The 18,323-nt window shown below is 33.0% G+C and overlaps 1 protein-coding gene across 2 annotated transcripts in view; it reads right to left on the reverse strand.

The window, feature by feature from the left end:
- Positions 1-16,109, reverse strand: part of LOC107453931 (uncharacterized) — a 35,816-nt gene extending 19,707 nt beyond the window's left edge. Inside the window, exons 1-2 of one of the 2 annotated variants that reach the window (XM_016070951.5) lie at positions 15,943-16,080; positions 6,933-7,005 (exon numbers count right to left, since the gene is read on the reverse strand). The gene's annotated coding sequence lies outside the window, so the exon portion shown is untranslated. Of the gene's footprint in view, positions 1-6,932; positions 7,006-15,942 lie in introns of both variants that reach the window. The other variant, XM_016070953.4, reaches the window with a different exon arrangement.
- Between the last annotated feature and the right edge of the window lie 2,214 nt (positions 16,110-18,323).

An 18,323-nucleotide genomic window follows, 5' to 3' on the forward strand; every position in this document is an offset into this window, starting at 1 on the left:
TATACGATTACATGTAATTACGATTGCATATTATATGCTCATTCGGTTTGTGCGTATGTATTTTGTGTGTATTATGTACGTATGCTTGTATCTGATAACATATTTTTCTGTAGGTAAAACGAACGTATGCATGTAAATACAATTTATTAATGTACGAGCAATGCATGTAAGTTCGTATGTATGTAGACGTACATATGTATATGTAGCATACGTACAAACTCTCATACATAGATATATTTTAAACTCATTCAATATTTGTACGTATGCATGTACATGTATGTATGCAAGATAACTGTATTAAGATATTTGTATGAATGTACAGATTTAAATAAAATGTACGTATATATGCAAAAATGTTATTTGTACATACATTATACGTACATAATTTTGCATATAATATACATGTAAACATGTGGACGAATAAAAGGACGTATAAATGGGTCCGCCCTATAAACGGGTGTGACGTATGGGTGTGGCAGAAGTCGAATTCTTGGCCATAAATGGTGCCACTGCTAATTTCATGATGCTTTTCAGAATTGATTGTATAATTATATACTTTTTTTTTCCATTCCATACGAAGAACGAGTATTCAGCTAGTAAAGTATGAAACAAGGAGAATCTCAAATCGAAAAAAGAATTTTTAAAAATTTTTTTTTAATTATTCAGCAATAAAAAAAAATTATAAAATACTACCTTAGATTGTTTCTATAAAAATATAACGGGAGTAAGATTATATGATTATCCTTTAAAGATCTGTAGTAAATCTAACTTCAGCCTACTTCCGGTTATACTACGAAAAGAATTCGATAACGATCTTATTTATCCCAGGGTAATAGTTTTAATCAGAAATACCTGAAAAATTAATCAGTTTTACTTCAGAATTGCTTCTTTCATTTTAATGGATAATTGCATTTCGAAATATTGTGATAATAACTTTAATTTTCTTTGATTATTCTTTTTTCTGTATTATTGTTTTTAATTTTTCTTACTTTTGATTAGAAATGATGAAAAATTCTGTAAATCGTATGCACAAAACCTTGCATGCTGTCTCTGGCACATGCAAAGCACGTGAACATTCCATTCTGTTATCAAAGTTTTATCTAACCCTTCGTGCAATTTCCTTCTATCGCTTCGGTGTTTTAAAATTATTCATACAATAATTACTCCCACGATATCCTCAGAATTTCACTATCAATTTATAGATCGGCAATTTAAATTTTTTCACAAATTTGTTTACAGTTATCATGCCTGCAAATGGATATATATTATCTGATGGCAAATTGATATTAATACCACTTTCACAGCGATACTAAGAATACCTGGTTCGACCGACAGATCAGGGCTGTGGAGTCGGGAAAAAAAAATTTAGACTTCGGTTGCATAAAAGTTAGTTCCTATAAATTAAAATAACCAATACTCACAACTCGTACGAAAGTCCTCCACGAAGGCAAATTTTTCCCGATACTTGATCCAAGAGTACCCTTGTCTTCTGGACTGGGTTCAAAATTGATGTCTACGGAGTTGAACAATAGTAGTCGTAAACAGAAAATTGGTTGGCTGCTCAGCAACTGTTCTAAAATAAAACATTAAGCTTGTATGGTGGCGCAGGGGGTAGAGCACGCAGGGGGTAGAGCACGCACCAATCCAGGTGTCCCGGGTTTTAATCCCAGCTATGGTTGGTCAATACGAATTCCACACCCGGCTCTCACCGATCACGGTGCTGATGTAAAATATCGTCAGAGGTAGAGACCTCGTGCCGTCAGGCTAACAATGGGAGGTTTTCGTGGTTTTCCTCTCCATGTAACGCAAATGCGGGTTAGTTCCATTAAAAGTCCTCCACGAAAGCAAATTTCTTCCAATACTTGATCCAGGAGTTCCCTCGTCTTCTAGATTGGTTTCAAAATTACAAGGCTACGGAGTCGAACATTGGTAGTCGTAAACCCAAAATTAAATCGGCTATTCGACGACAGTTGCAAAATAAGAATATTGCGAGCTATGGTGGCTCAATGGATAGAGCACTCGCCTCCCAATGAGCTGACCCGAGTTTAAATCCCAGCGATGGATAGTTGATACGAATTGCGCACCCAGAACTCGAGCCGATCACAGTGATCGAACCGACAATAGTGCTCGAACAGATCACAGTGCTGAAATAAAACACTCTCAGTGTCAATCGATCATGGATTAGAGTCCCTCAGTCATCAGGCTAAGCGTCAATAGCTAATATAATGTCTTGAAGAGCCGTGATGGCTCAGGGGATAGAGCGTTTGCCTTCCAATGAGGTGAGCCGGGCTCGAATCTCAGTGATGGTTGGTCGATACAAATTTCGCACCGGGCCTACACCGACCACAGTACTGACGTAAAATATCCTCAGTGATAGACGGATAATGGGTTAGAGTCTTGGAGTTGAACATTGGTAGCCGTAAACTCCAAATTGGGTTTTGCAGTTAATGGTAATGAAATAAAATAAAATTTGGATGAGAGCAAAATATTGCTCAAATCAATATTGTGACAGTTATTAAAATTAGAACTTACATTTCACGTTCTTGTTCTTGTGTTTGATTGAACAGTTGTACATAAGTTTATATAGAATTATATACGAGAAATTATACGAAAATTTAATTTTACAAAAAAAAAGATACGTAATACTATATGTGACTCAATCGTAATAATTTCTTAGTTCCAGAATATTCCATGTCTTTGTTAAAAGATGCTTGCTATGATATCTGAAATAGTGATTCAGTATAATTCTAATATTTTAACCAAATGTACTTTGTAAAGGCTACAAATACTTTTAACTGATACATAATGAATTAAAATTAATATTTTTAAGCAGTAATATTAATATTTCCTTAGGATTTGATGCAAATTTTAATATAGTATAAGTCAGGTTTGCAGTCAAAGTAAAGTTTTTCGAGAAGTCCGATTTCAGTATTAAAACCGGAGTCGAACACTATATATTTAAAAAAAACTTTATATTTAAAACACTATATATTTGAAAATTGAATTTATATCTATATACTTAAATTTATTATATACATATATATATATTTAAAAATTAAATTTATTTTTAGAAAATACAACAGCTTAAATTTTAAAAAAAAAATTCTACAATTTTCCGTATAAAATATTCTTAACAATAAGTGTCTAAATCTTTAAATATTGCAACATCCTATTAAATCATTACATTAGCTAAATTATCTTTTAAAAATTTAGATCCGGTTGTCATTAACAATAAATCGATACAATGTGCGTTAACAAACAGGATCTTTTTAAGGACAGTAAACAATATCTGGTAAACAACACAAGAGAAAAGAACCCAATCAGTTTTTGTTTGTAATAATTTGCAGCCATTTAAAGATAAAAGTTTTAACTATTCAGGATTCTTATTTAAGAGCATGACACACAGTTCACCTCTAGACTAGACGCCTCCTTATATCAGTTTACATTTTAATTAAATCTCCCCTTTTGATTTCACATAGATAAGATCTTTTCAATATTATATCGTTCTTTGGTTTTCTCTTTAAAAAGTATTTATTTACTCGTGATCCACCTCCGAATAGTATATCTCCCCATTCTAATGGTTGCTATGGTCAGTAAGTTAACTAGATTAACCAATCATAAATCAGCCTTTGATAAAGTGGGCGGGGTTAACAAGTTACTGGAGCATTTTGAAAAAGCTAATAACATGGGACAATTATTTGTCTCAGAAGATATTTTTCTTCTTAATACCAAATTACAATACTAAATTGCCGAAAATAAATATAAATTGAAGAATACTTAAAGGGAAATTAAAATAATTTAAAAATTCAAATCGAGACAAACTTGCAGCTGTAAGGGAACAAAGGACTAGAAGTTTTATTTATTGTTTTATAGTAAAAAAAAATTTCTTCACAAATTAAAAAAGAAATTCTAATTTTTAAGAACTTTAAGATTGATAAATAACTTAATATAATAAAAAACTTTTATTCAAAAATTTTAAAAATTACTTTTAAAACTTAAAAATTTTACTGTTGATATAGTTTGTTTCTTCTTTAAATTTATTTATTTATTATTATATTATTAATAATTTTTCTAAGATTGTATTCTTATTTTTTATTCCTCTTACTTTGTTATAATACATATTCTAAATATTTTCTTGCACTGCTAATAAAATTTCAATTTCTAGACCTTTTCATACATGTAAAGAAAATATAAAATATTTAAATTAAACGAAATTGTTTGAAACCAAAAGATAGTTTGACGAAGAAATTTTTGTCAAAATCACCAATATCATTAGATTAAATTGACAACTACGATTCTATGTAAATTTGATTTTTAAAAAAAATCTGCATTTTACGATACCAATGGTATACACAATTGGAGATTTTTGATAATTTTTTTGTGTGCAATTAATGATAAAAGGATTTTATAACATCATCCAGATAAACTTCCATTCATTTAAATTATGATAAGAATAAATTTTCAAAAATTTAAAAACAGACAAAATTTTTTACTCAAAACCACAAATCATTTAATTCGCTTTAAAGCTTTCATCAAAAAACCGAAGAAGTTCTATAAATTATCAATAAATCTAATAAAGCTCCAAATATTAAAAAAAAAGTGACCTCTTTTTTTTCACCTCTTTTTAAAAAGATATTCAGCTGTCAAAATAATACTAAAACATCAAAATTCGTAAAAAAAAGAAAAAATTTATAAGAAAATACAAGAAGATCAAAAATTAACCTTTCTAAAAAAGCGGAATTTTCACCCAAATGCTACTTTTCTCGAAAATTCAAAGTCAAACCTGACTGCATATTTAATTTTCGGTTTAAAGTTTTTCTAAATGGTGCTGTTTAAATGTATTAAAAACCTGTGCCAATTAAAACAAACAGAATAAATTTATTGACAAATAATAACAGCAATTTTGAAACTATATATCGTTATCTCAAATAACATATTTTTTTTCCACTAAATTATTATTTAATTACGATGAGGAGGGATCCTCATCGTAATTTCTAGATAAATAAATTTTTCGATAAATAATAACAGCAATTTTGAAACTATATCGTTATCTCAAATAACAATTTTTTCCACTAAATTATTATTATTTAATTACGATGAGGAGAGATCCTCATCGTAATTTCACGATAAATATTAACAGCAATTTTGTAACTATATATCGTTACCTCAAATAACATAATTTTTTCCACTAAATTATTATTATTTTATTACGCTGAGAAGGGATCTAGTTTTCGTATGGTAACAACAATAGTGAGTAAAAAATAAAAAAAAAAATCGGGGTGCAGTTGTGCATAAATTCTTTCTGATTCATGTTTGTACTGATGAAACTGTGAATATGTATGAGTAAAACTAACGGAGGTCACTTTCAAGATTTGATAATTCTATCTACGTCAATGCATTGCATGAGGTCCGTTATCCCTCTACACCTGTTCCTCCATAATTACATCCCTGTGGATTCGGTTCATTGTTAAATTTCACTTAATAGATTAGAAATTTGCTTTTGAAACTGTAATTTACAAAAAGATGTCAGATAGGGTCAAAAATTTGCCAAGACTCATTTTTCGCAATTTTAAATGGAACCCACATTTGAAAAAATTCCGATTCACAGAACAAAAATTAATAAATAAATTTTTGAAATCCAATGATTTTTTTAAAAAATAAATAAATAAATAAAACCAAGCTATCGCCAACAAAAACACAACGGCACAACGAAAACAAAAACAAGACGATCAAAACACAAGAAATTCTAAACATGATCCATATTTATAAGTAATGAGCCCATTTATAAGGTCAGGTTGAGCAACATGGAATTTTGCTCAAATGAATTATAATTAAGAAGCGAGAAGAATATTTTAAAGAGCAGTGTTTTATTTTTTATATCTGATCTGTTTCCACCTTTTTTGATATAAATGTTAGACTTTCTACACTGTGATAAAATCAAACTTATGCGAACCTTACACATTGAATACAAAGATTTTTTTAGTTTTTTTATTTATCTTAATGATATATTAAAATTTTTTTACACATAAAAATAAAGAAAAAAAAAGCTTAAGGAGTTTTTAATAGTTGGGATTTATTAGAATTAAAAAAATATTTCTCTTTCTTACAATGAAGCATCTTTTACCAAATAGAGATTATTTTTCTTCAAAAAAAAGCTACTTCTCAAGCCTTCAATGCAGCAAAATTGATCTCTAAATTACAAAAAGATTATTCTGAAGTCCAAATTAAATAACTGATTTTGCTGACTACAAATGTTTTATTGCATTCAAATCAAGAAAGCTTTCAATGATAAAAGCTAAGTTCCATATCTCTTAGATAATTATTCAAAGTACAAATCAAAAATATATAACTAAGATATTTTCTTTTATTTTTGTCCTAGAGATTTATTATAGCTATAAAAACAGTTGTTTGAAATTTGAAAAAGAGTGAACATCCGATAATTTGAAAATAGTTCTTTCTGGAATCGTGCTACACTGCATTTTGCTCAAGTGTCTCTTAGTTTTTGCTTTAGTGTTACTGCTTGTTTATTTATTTTTTACTTATTTATTTATTTATTTATTTATTTACTTATTTTGTGAATTGCCTATGCTGCCCAACACCCTAAAAAAACTTGTAACAAAGTTTCTAACTGAGTTTCGAGAACTTAAAAGCCACTTTACCTTTTCAATTATACATTTAAGAAGAAATAAATACTGTTCTCAGAACATTATAGTGCAAAGTAAAAAAAAAATATTGAGTTTTTGAATGTTCCTTTGAAAGTTTTTCTAACAACTTTTTTGTTTTTCCCTGGACGTTGGTCAGCTTAGAATGGACTAATAAAAAGTTGAATGAAAGGTAAAATTAAAAAAAAAACAAACGAAAAGGCTTGCAAGAGTTCACACATACTTTTTAACTAACTTGATTTTATGAATAATAAAAGAATTCTTATTTACTTAAAATATCACCAACTTTCAAAAACCATGTGCGCAAAGCGTCTTGTACTTCATCCGTTTGAGAACCACACTTCTAAAAAAATTAAAAATATTAAGCTTGTTTTCACACTCATGAATCAAATGCAACTGAAACATTGGTTTGATTTTTATTTTTAATTTCTTTGTATAAATTAGTTTTAATCATGGCTGTGGAGTCGGTAGCAGGAATATGCTCCATTTTGAAACATATTGGACCTAACTATTAGCAATTTAATAAAGTTTTCTCGTTCTAACTGCGCTTCTCTAGATTGAAAGTGGTCACAATCTATTGGCAATAAATATTATTAGTTGACACTCTAACTAGTGAGAAATTTACTAAAATTTTGATTTCAAAATTCTAAATTTACGACCCGAGAATAATTTAAATGGAAGTAAATTTTTTTTTCAAATTATCAACAAGTATTTTAAAAATCAGTTCTTTCAAAAAAGAAATTATCAGAATTGTGTAGTCAGAGTTGGTGTCGGAGAAAAGTTCGAGGTCGAACTATTTTCACAGCTTTTAAAATTTCAGTTTAATGCATGGTAGACTGAATTTTAACAATAACAAGCTTCCTAAAGCCGAAACTTCTAATTACAACTGTTAACGGTTTTTTCATAAGGAATTAATACCGTGTTAATAATTTGTTAAATACTATTCACTACTTTATTCATTAATTTCTATCAGTTGAATAGTTGATAGTTTTGAATGGTTGGTCGGAGTGGAAAAGTGAGGGCAATAAGGTGCATATCATGGAATATCTTTCCTTTTCCCCTGTTCCAGATATCCATGTCAAAAATGAACTACCATAATCTTGATGGCAACCATCAATAATTCCATCATGAACCATTATATTTTTGATGGCAACCAACATAAGTAACCATCACCCCAAAGTAGGAACTCAGATTGACTTCTGATGGTCCAACATATGAATAACAACTTTTTTTAATGGTTTGCTCATGTTGAACTATCAGAAATTTCCATCATAGTTTCGCAGAAATCAGATATTGGTAAAATCATGAACTGCCATCACCCCAATGTAGGAATTCGGACGAATTTTTGATTGTCCAACATAAAAAAAATATGTATATATATATTTTGATGGTATATTCCTGAGAAGTAACGAGAATTCACATCGAACCATCTTGGAAATGTATAGTTGGAACCATCATGGACCATCATGAATTGTTGGTCCATGATAATCAAACTTCTCTTGATGGTTGACCATCACAGCATTAAAGTAGCATTTTCTACCATGTAATGATAGAAGTTTGTTAACATATCAAAAACCATGAGCGCATAATGGAAAATGTTGTATGATGGTGACCATCAGACGATGTTGGACTATCATGAATCACATGGCACCAACATAAACCATCAAAATGTTTTGATCAGAAATTTTGACTTGGGTACTCAAGAAAACGAATGGAGTATTCTCTGTAGGTTTTGATGAGTCAATAAGCACTCTGTGGCAAAAATGAAGGCTTCCATCATAAGAATTAACATTGATTCAACTATCCTCCATAGATTGGCAATTGGTTTGCAGAATTTTGTATTCCAAGTCATACAGAGACATAGCGGATATATTGGCTATTTATAGCAGGGACTTTATTTTAACTACTATCCTCCATGGATTGGCAAATAGTTTGCTAAATTTTGCATTCCAAATTATATGGAAACATAGCGGATATATTGGCTATTCAGGGACTTTATTTTGGCTATTATCCTCCGTGGAATGGCAAATAGTTTGCAGAATTTTGTATTTTAAATTATATAGAAAGGTAGCGGATATATTGGCTATCAACAACAGGAACTTTATTTTGGCAAGATTTTCCCATCCATTTTCACACTTGCAGCCGGAAGTGAGTTACTCTTTGTAGATAAATTTCATTGCATAAACTTCGTTACGCAATGGTTCCTTTTGATTTCTTTCTTTTCGTGTGTCATAATGGTAAATTTTCATGACTGTGCTTTCGGAGGGACAACATCTTTGATTTTTTTTAACTTAATAACCAATTTGTAAAAGAAATATTAATCACTCAAGATAAAAAAAGAGTGTATAGACCATATTTATTTTCAGTTATATACCCACGATACTAATACACTATAACGAAACGGCATTTTGAATTCACAGAGAGAGAGAGACCTTTAAAATCTTAAAAGCCTCTCTTTAGTTTTCAATAATCACTTACAATATTTTTCTTAATATAGCTAAAGAAAAAAAAACTAACAAACTCTTAAGAATTAGAACAAAAAATTCAAACTACTAAAAATAAAATTTTATTACAGTTTCAAGGTAAAAATATTTTCATGTTTTTTTTTTCTTTATAGATAAAGGAGTGAAAAAATTCTCAGACTTTATTTTGTTTTCCAAACAAAGTAAAGAAGAGCTTATCCAGTTTGTAATCTACTTTCAAATAGTTATCTAACTTGTGGGTGGTCCCTGAAAAATTTGCTCAATTTGGTTCAACTATAATTTATCAGTGTTCTTCACGTGTTTAAAGGGTGATATTGTTCACCCTCCTTTATTGATCTATTCCTTTTTCTTAATTGTGTCAATACCGCAACCACAGTGTTGTTTCAAACTAACAAACACAGTGCATTTTGATTACAAAAACTCCTGATCTGTTTTGCAATATGTGTACAGGCAACAAAAATATAAACGATGATAGATATTTTATCTCTATTGTAAGATTTCGTTCTTCATTAGACAATTATAAAACTATGGAAGGAGCGAATATTGAGTAAATTAAATATATGATTAAATATTATAATAATTTCTTTCAAGTTTATATTTCAACCCTCTGCTTACGGTGTACCATGTTGTAACATCACATATGGTCAACATGATGTGCCTGCCGTATGTAAAAGGTTAAGTAAAAAATATTTTATTATGTTGGCGTATTCGTTGAGCTCAAGATTTTTTAATTTTATATCCGTCGTAGAACAGCTGACCCAATTTTGGGTTTACGACTACTAATGTTCAACTTCGATACCTTATAATTTTAAACCCAATCCAGAAGACCAGGAAACTCCTGGATCAGTACCCAAAGAGGTTTTATTTGTAATGGGAACATGGAGGACTTTGTGACTCGACAGATTTAACGTGCATTAGTCACCATTTACTACACAGGGAGTCTTCGGTTGGCGGGCGGTGATCGAACCCATGACCTCTTGGACAATTAGGGATAGAAGGATCAGTGTACCCAATGACTTGCACAAGACCGTAGACTGTCTTCCACGCAATATAAATGATTCATTCACTATTCATGTAAAACTGAAAGAAAGCCTAGCTTTCAAATCATATTTCATGTATGAACTTGTGAATGCGAAACGGGTGTATGATGCAGCTTACAATCTCCTTCAAACATTCCATTGTACTCATCCAAAAATGCTAATATTGATCTTGATTGGCTGTTCAATGTCTATTCAGTCAAGAATTCACACAGAATGTAGTCTGAGCTGCATTCAAATATGTCAGCGAAATTGTGTACCGAGCAGTTCGGGATTAACACTTAAAGATATCCAAGATGAAAACACAATTAAGTTGCTTTTCCAAAAAAAAAAAAAAAAAAAAAAAAAAAAATTGAACAACCATTTTGTTAATGAGTAACCTGTGATCGCCTTGTGGTGATCACAGTTTTTTTATTTTATTTATTTGTTTCTTTCTCTTTAATTGTTTGCCATTACAGTGACAAATTAAAAGATCATAGCTGATTAAAAAACTGATAATCACGTTATTTTGATCTGTCAAAATTTTGCCTCAGATCAATTTTGTTTGCTTTCTCTCACATTTTCTCACAAGCTATTGTTCATTATTTCGAACAGAAACAAAATTTACCGTATACTAACAACGTATTCCACCACAAGTGTACTAACAACGTTGTATACTTGTTGTACAACAACTATACTAACAAGGTACACTACAACAAGTGGACTAAGTGTCGTAAGTTTTATACTTGTTGTACTATAAGTATATTAACAACGCAAATTTACACTTCACTGAGTGTAAGCATTAAACAGTCTAATTTTTTTTTAATTAAAAAAAACTGTCCCATTTTGTACATAAAACAAATCCGAAACATGTCCTTAATTTTAAATTTTCCCACAAGAGATGTTGCAATCAATTCGCAAACAATTTATCTCAACCCTACATAGTTGTTGGACTTTGGTGAGAAGACAATTTAGGGCTGATTGCATTGCAAAAACTCTCTCTCCTTGTTTAAATCCTTTAGGAAAACAAACCTTTTTTTCTTAGAATGGCCGAACTTGAAAGTAAAGCGACGATTTGCACAGCAAACTCCGATTAGATTGGCTTCCTAATTTGGAGTTTGTTATTGACTAACGCTCTGTGTAACAGGATTATTGAGTAACAGACTAAACATTGGACAATATTGAATAACACTCCTTGTTTTATCAGTCTAAATTCTTTAGTTATCCTATTACGTATAATGAAATGTCAACATTAGAAATGTGAATAATTTTTTTTTTAAATAAAAGACTCTCAATGACACCAGAGGAGGGAGCTACAATCTCTTCTCAACCTCCGATGAACTATTTCTTTGATTCAATTTGTTTCTGCTCTAGCTGTTCAGCTCAATAAACCATAGCTGTATCTAATACTCATCCTTGTAAAATATCTATGTTACCATTAATGATCGAAATCAAGAGAATGTCGACTTTCACCGGTGAATATCAACAAATACATAGTCGCTTTGGTGAACGTCCGAATTATTTGTTATATCCGATTTGATATCAATTGATTCATTGTTAATATTATTTTTATTTTATTTTTTAAAATCTGCTGAGGATAGATTAGGAGAAACATCAGTCTTCTGAGTACCGGTTAAATACATATTGGGCAGTGGCATTTTATTTTATAACCGTTGTTGAACAGCGGACCCAAATTTTTGGTTTACGACTACTGATGTTCAACCCCGTAGCTTTGCAATTTTGAACCCAATCCAGAAGACAAGTTTCCTGGATCAAGTATTGAGAGAAATTTGCCATTGTGGAGGACTTTTTGGTAAGACTAACCCGCATTTGCGTTACACGGAGAGGGAAATCACGAGAACCTCCTACGGCTTGCCTGACGGCAAGAAACACTAACCCATAATCCGTCGACTTTTGAGGATATTTTACGTCAGCACTGTGGTCAGTGCAAGCCGGATGCGGAATTCGTATAGACCAGCCATGGCTGGGAATCAAATCCGGTTCACCACATTGGAAGGCTAAAGCTCTATCTCTTGAGCCATCACGGCTCAGGGCAGTTACATTGACTTTAAAAAACATTGATGTACGGCATACCGGGCAAACGTATACCGGGCAGTGGCACTGAACCGTAAAAAAAAACATCGATGTAGGGCATACGGGCCATTGGCACAAGCTAAACCTAGTATATATTTCGGACAATTACAGAAGCAACTATGTTATTGTCAACATTCACCGGTGGAAAACAACAACCACCAATTTCGGTAATTCACAATAACATTCATGCTTGTTGAATTTCCCTTCTCCCCCCTCCCTTTTTTTTTCGAGAATTGCTGTTGGGTAATATTTGGCACCTGATGTAATGTTTGAGATGTCCTCCAATAAAGTAAGTTCTCAACTAATAGTTCGAATGCAATTACCATTATTATTATCAGCTCCAAAAGTAGTAACTAACGCAAGACTAAGTATGGACTTTCAGTAAGTGCTGTTTAAACTGTAAGTTTTGCTCTACAATTTAAATCAAAATTGGATCATTGAGAATTGATCCAATTTTCGGTAGATCATAGTGGCAAAACCTTGCATGCACGTAGCTTTCCACAATTTTCAAATATATATATATATATATATATATATATATATATATATATATATATATATATATATATACGATTTCCAATCGAAGCAAGTTAGTAACAGTACGGAAAATATAGTTACACTGTGTATTTCTATGGTTTAAAATCGAAGTACAATGGTTTAAAAATTAATTTAAAAAAAAAAAAGAAGAGGCATACTTGACACACGGATAAAAATTATATAATTTGCGTTACATGGAGATTTAATTAACGTAAATTTAATAACGTAAATGCAACGTAGATTTAATAACGTAAATTTAATTAACACTAATTGAAAAAGGATCGCAATCGCCGTTCAAGGCATACTTAATGCAGCGCAGGGTAATCTAATGAGTTCAGATACCTTAAGCTTATGTTATGCATAGCAATAAGCAAGGTAAACTAAAAATTCTAGTTCTATAAGCATATGCTTAGCTCGTGTATTTCAAGACGAACTAACAATTATACGGAGATGGAATAGCAAAACAAAATTGAGTGTTCGACCAACAGTTTACTTGACCACAAATCAGTTTGAAACTTGAATACTCAAACAAAGCAGGACGAATTTCTGCAATTACTCGCTTTCAACATGGGCGGAATGAGTCTAATTGACAGCACCCTTCAATTCACTGTCAGAACCCCCCCCCCCCTTTCTGTACCCAATCGCAAATGTGTGCCGACACTCTTGCGGGGGCAACTTCATAAAATCCCCAAAGAGGGGGTCAGGAGGGCCGGATGTTTTGTAGAGGGGAGAGATTTACTCTCTTTCATTTACCCCCAATACGAAATTTCGCGCAACCCTTTCAGTTGTGACCAAAGGGTTACGCCAAGGTCATGGCAGCTGGTTGGAGGGTTGATTGAGGTGGCCTTGAAAAGTCTGTGGGAGGTCAGAAAGAGCTTAGCTGGTGCTATTTATCTTAGACAAGATGGTGCATTTTGTTTTCGCCATATTCTTCATATTTGGCTGTCTGATGTGATCTACGGCACAGTGACCCAAATATGATTTATGAAGATTATTTGTTTTTGCGATGAGGTTTATGGAGAAAACGGATGTTTTCGATTCAATATTGGATAAAAAGAGAAATGTTTCTAAAATATTTATTATTAAGAGGAATAGTTCTAAAACACAGTTTCAATTTACCGGAATCTCTTTTCAACGCATTAACGTTATTTTCCAATTGGATCTTTTAAACTTATTATTTGGTTTTTTTTTTTTTTTTTTTTTTTGTAATAATGAAATCAGCAATAAAACTCTTAAAAATAAAAGCTCTTACCATATTTCTTTGCTTATATATAAAACAATATGACACTGTTACACAGAAGAAGAAAAAATAACACCTCACTGAATATAGCGTTTCATGTATGCATGATTGTTTTAGAAAAGAAACATATTGATGCTGAATACAATCTTCAATAAATTTTCATCTAAATTATTTGTTGGACATTAAAATCTCTCACAATTTTCTATTGATTGATCACAAAATTAAAAAATAAAATAAATAAAAACTCTTTTTTTACATGATTGTTGCTGTAGTTAATTTACGTCGCACTAGAGCTTCACGATGGGCTATTGGCGACGGTCTGGGAAACATCTCTGAGGATGATCCGAAGACATGGCATCATAATTTTGATCCTCTGCAGAGGCGATGCCCCTCTCTTCCGCTTCGGTAGCCTGACGACCTGCGCGCGAAGTCGAGCACTTTACGGTAGAACAGTTTAACGAGGACCCATACCGCACACCCTCGGTCCCTACGCAGGCAGATCCAAGTGGTCACCCACCCGCACACTGACCGCAGCCAGTGATGCTTGACTTCGGTGATCTGCTGGGAACCGTGTCTTAACAATCAGTCGACTGCGGGACTTTTTTTTTACATGAAAAATAAACAATTGGCATACATATTGACATGCAGAAATAAATAGATTTATTCTCCGGGATTCTATGTAAAATCTTAATTATTAGGTGATATTATATACAGCTTTTATGGTGCTGAAACCGGTTTGCGCTTGTTTACGTTCGTGTATCAATTGGTCAAAATGTAATGCAACACGTTAAAATTAAATACAAATAGGAAGTATATAAAAAATCTCCTGAATAAAAACCCATTACATGTATGTTTAAATATAAAAGTATTGCCTATAAACTCGCGCAGATCATGTAGTTATTAAAAAACTACAGTGCGTCTAATAATTTGGTCTAATTATTACAATACACTATGATAATACTTGCTAAAAAATATTCATATTTATATAATATATACGTCTAATTTATCCAGTCGTCTAATTTTTATTATATATCGTCTAACTGAACCGTTACACGAACGTAAACAAGTGCAAACCGGTTTCAGCCACGTAAAAACTATGAAGCTGTGTAGTATCACCTAATAATTAAGATTTTACTTAGAATCTTAGAGTGCGTTTAATAATTTGGCCAGGAACTGTATATTCTTAATCTAATGAAAAATTTTGTTCGAAAACATAGAAAATAAATAAAGTGCAAAAAAGAAATAAAGAATAAATAAATGAAGTTCATGTGTTTAGAATTTTTGAGGGTGGTTGATGTTGTCGATGCATGGAGGAATATCGCTGTTTCCTCTGAAAATATAATGAGCATTTGTCGAATAGTTAATTCCATAATCATTTCAAGACAATCCAGTTATTTAATAGGTATTTTTTAATATCTCGTTTCTATGGAATTTATTTCAGGCGGGTTCCTCAAATTGCAGAAAAAATTTATGAACCAAACACATGAAATTTCCTTCCAAATAAATCAGTCGAATTTAATTTATTACTGTAAGTTCTATTTAGTTTTAAGGAAAATTAAGGAGAAAATAAACACTAAATAATTATTTTTTTATTGATCCTATTTATTTGGACCCTAAAGATTATTGTTAAGACTACCTACAGGCAAATCATCAAATTAATTTACGTCACATCCATGTAACAAAATCTTATCAAACTTGCATTTTTTTTTCTTCCGATAAAATTTACATTTTATAAGGATATCGTCGTTAAAAAAAGTTTTCTTAATTAGACAGTTTTATTTTAATGTATATATATTGAGGTCATATATTGTACTTACATAATATAGTTTTTCCATAAAAAGCGCAATTGAAATATATTGGAAATTAATAATATTTTTTCTTTGAATGAATAAGAATGATAAAGTACATACCTTTTTTGAAGTTTTAGAGCTCTATTTCATTGTTAAAAGACTGTATCAAAAAGTTAAAGATATAACGAACATAAAAAGACAACAAGCTTCTAATGTTTATTTATCATTCTCACAACCCCTTATTTTCGGAGAAGAACATTTTTAATCCAAATACTGCCACTTGATTTATTTATTGGAATTATATACATTTTTAGGCTTGCGTGCACAATTTAGGCTTATAAACATTTGCAAAATAGAAGAATAGCATGTAGAACATCCAAGATAACAGCGGGATTCGAACCCGCTACCTCAAAGCAATGCACAGCGTTTGGCGAGCGATACCGCTAGTCCAAGGAGGCCTCTGCCCGCTTAACATGCTCAGAAGTCTCGCAGTGGACTGATCGTTAAGACACGGATCACCGAAGCCAAACATCACTAGCTGCAGTCAATAAGCGGATGGGTGACCACTTGGATTAGTCTGCGTAGGGACCGAGGGTGTGTGGTATTCGTCCTCGTTAAACTTTTTGACCGTTAAGTGCTCGACTTCGCGTGCAGGTCGTCGGGCTACCGAAGCGGAGTTGCCATGCCCTCTGCAGAGGATCAAAATTGTGATGGAAGGCCTTCAGATCATCCTCAGGGATTGTTTTCAGGCTATCTCCAATAGCCCATTGAGCAGCTCTAGTGCAACGTAAATAAATTACAACTTCAACATTGTCAGACTCCCCTGAGTACCTTTCGAAGACTTGCCATCAGAATTCTGTTCCTCATCAGATGGATAAGGGATCCCGCTTCGGTAACCCGACGAGCTGCGTGCGAGCACTATTTTATGGTAGACTTATATACCACGGTAGACTTCACGGTAACACTTAACAAGGACTGATACCACACACTTTAGACTTATCACTGCCTTTCTCGGACTTATCACTGTATGTTTGTTTAACAATAAATAAATATATTTATCATACAAGAGCCGTAAAAGACCGTCCAAAAGTATACCATAGAAGACCTCAGGTTTGCGCCCTAAAATCACTGATGAGCAGTCACCAAAATCACACATTACTTAATCTTAGTCGATTTTCATGCTGTTGGTTCAACTTTAATGAATTTGATATACTTTGCTATTCAAATCTACTTGTATCAATGAGGTATATGGTTGGATCTTTCTCTGAACCTTAGCATTATTCATTTCTCTATGTTGAAGTCTTTCTGTATATTATGTTGTGTTTTTTAATCTGATATTTTTTTATAACCACCAATGAACAGCGGATCAAATTTTTAGTTTACGGCTATCAATGCTCAACTCCGCCTCCTTGTAATTTTGGTCCCGCAGTGGACTGATCGTTAAGACACGGTTCCCAGCAGATCACCGAAGTCAAGCATCACTGGATGCGGTCAGTGTGCGGGTGGGTGACCACTTGGATCAGTCTGCGTAGGGACCGAAGGTGTGCGGTATGGGTCCTCGTTAAACTGTGCTACCGTAAAGTGCTCGACTTCACGTGCAGGTCGTCGGGCTGCCGAAGCGGGGGTGCCATCCCCTCCGCAGAGGATCAAAATTGTGATGGCATATCTTCGGATCATCTTCCGGGATGTTTCCCAGACCGTCGCCAATAGCCCAATGTGCAGCTCTAGTGCGACGTAAATTAACAACAATAACAACAATAACCTTGTAATTTTGAACCCAATCCAGAACACAAGGGAACTCCTGGATAAAGTATAAGGAGAAATTTGCCTTCGGGGAGGACTTTTTGATGGAACTGACCCGCAGTTGCGTTACATGGAGAAGAAAACCATCCCAAGGTTAGTCTGACGGCAAAGGGGACTCTAGCCCAGGATCCGTCTACCACTGCGGACAGTGCGAGCTGGGTGCTGAATTGGAATTAACCAGCCATCGCTGGGATTCGAACCCGGTCCAACTCATTAGGTGGCGAGCTGTCTAATCCCTGAGCCACCGCGTCTCTGAGGATATTTTATATCAGCACTGTGGTCGGTGCGAGCTCGAGGCAAAATTCATATCGATTAGTTCACTGTGGGATAAAAAGATGGGTGATGCTGGGAGCGCTTTATCCCCACTCCGTTTGCAACGATGTATGTGTTCAATCTGATTTGGACTTAACAGATACAGCGCTGTAAACAGACCTGGTCTGATCACATTATTTAGGACCTACTCTGTGTGATCAGTGTCACATGGTGGTATCGGGATCAAATCCTGCCGTAACCTTATATGTATTTTTGTGATGTCATTCTCTAATTCGTGATAATTGTTCTCTAATTGATGTTGCTGTTGTAGTTCATTTATGTCGCACTAGAGCTGCGTAATGGGCTATTGGCGACGGTCTGGGAAACATCCCTGAGGATGAACCGATGACATGCCATCACAATTTTGATCCTGTGTAGAGGACATG

The sequence above is a fragment of the Parasteatoda tepidariorum genome, chromosome 10 (genome assembly GCF_982258835.1).
Source record: "Parasteatoda tepidariorum strain Cologne lab strain chromosome 10, Ptep-v5.0, whole genome shotgun sequence".
Taxonomy (NCBI): Eukaryota; Metazoa; Arthropoda; class Arachnida; order Araneae; family Theridiidae; genus Parasteatoda; species Parasteatoda tepidariorum.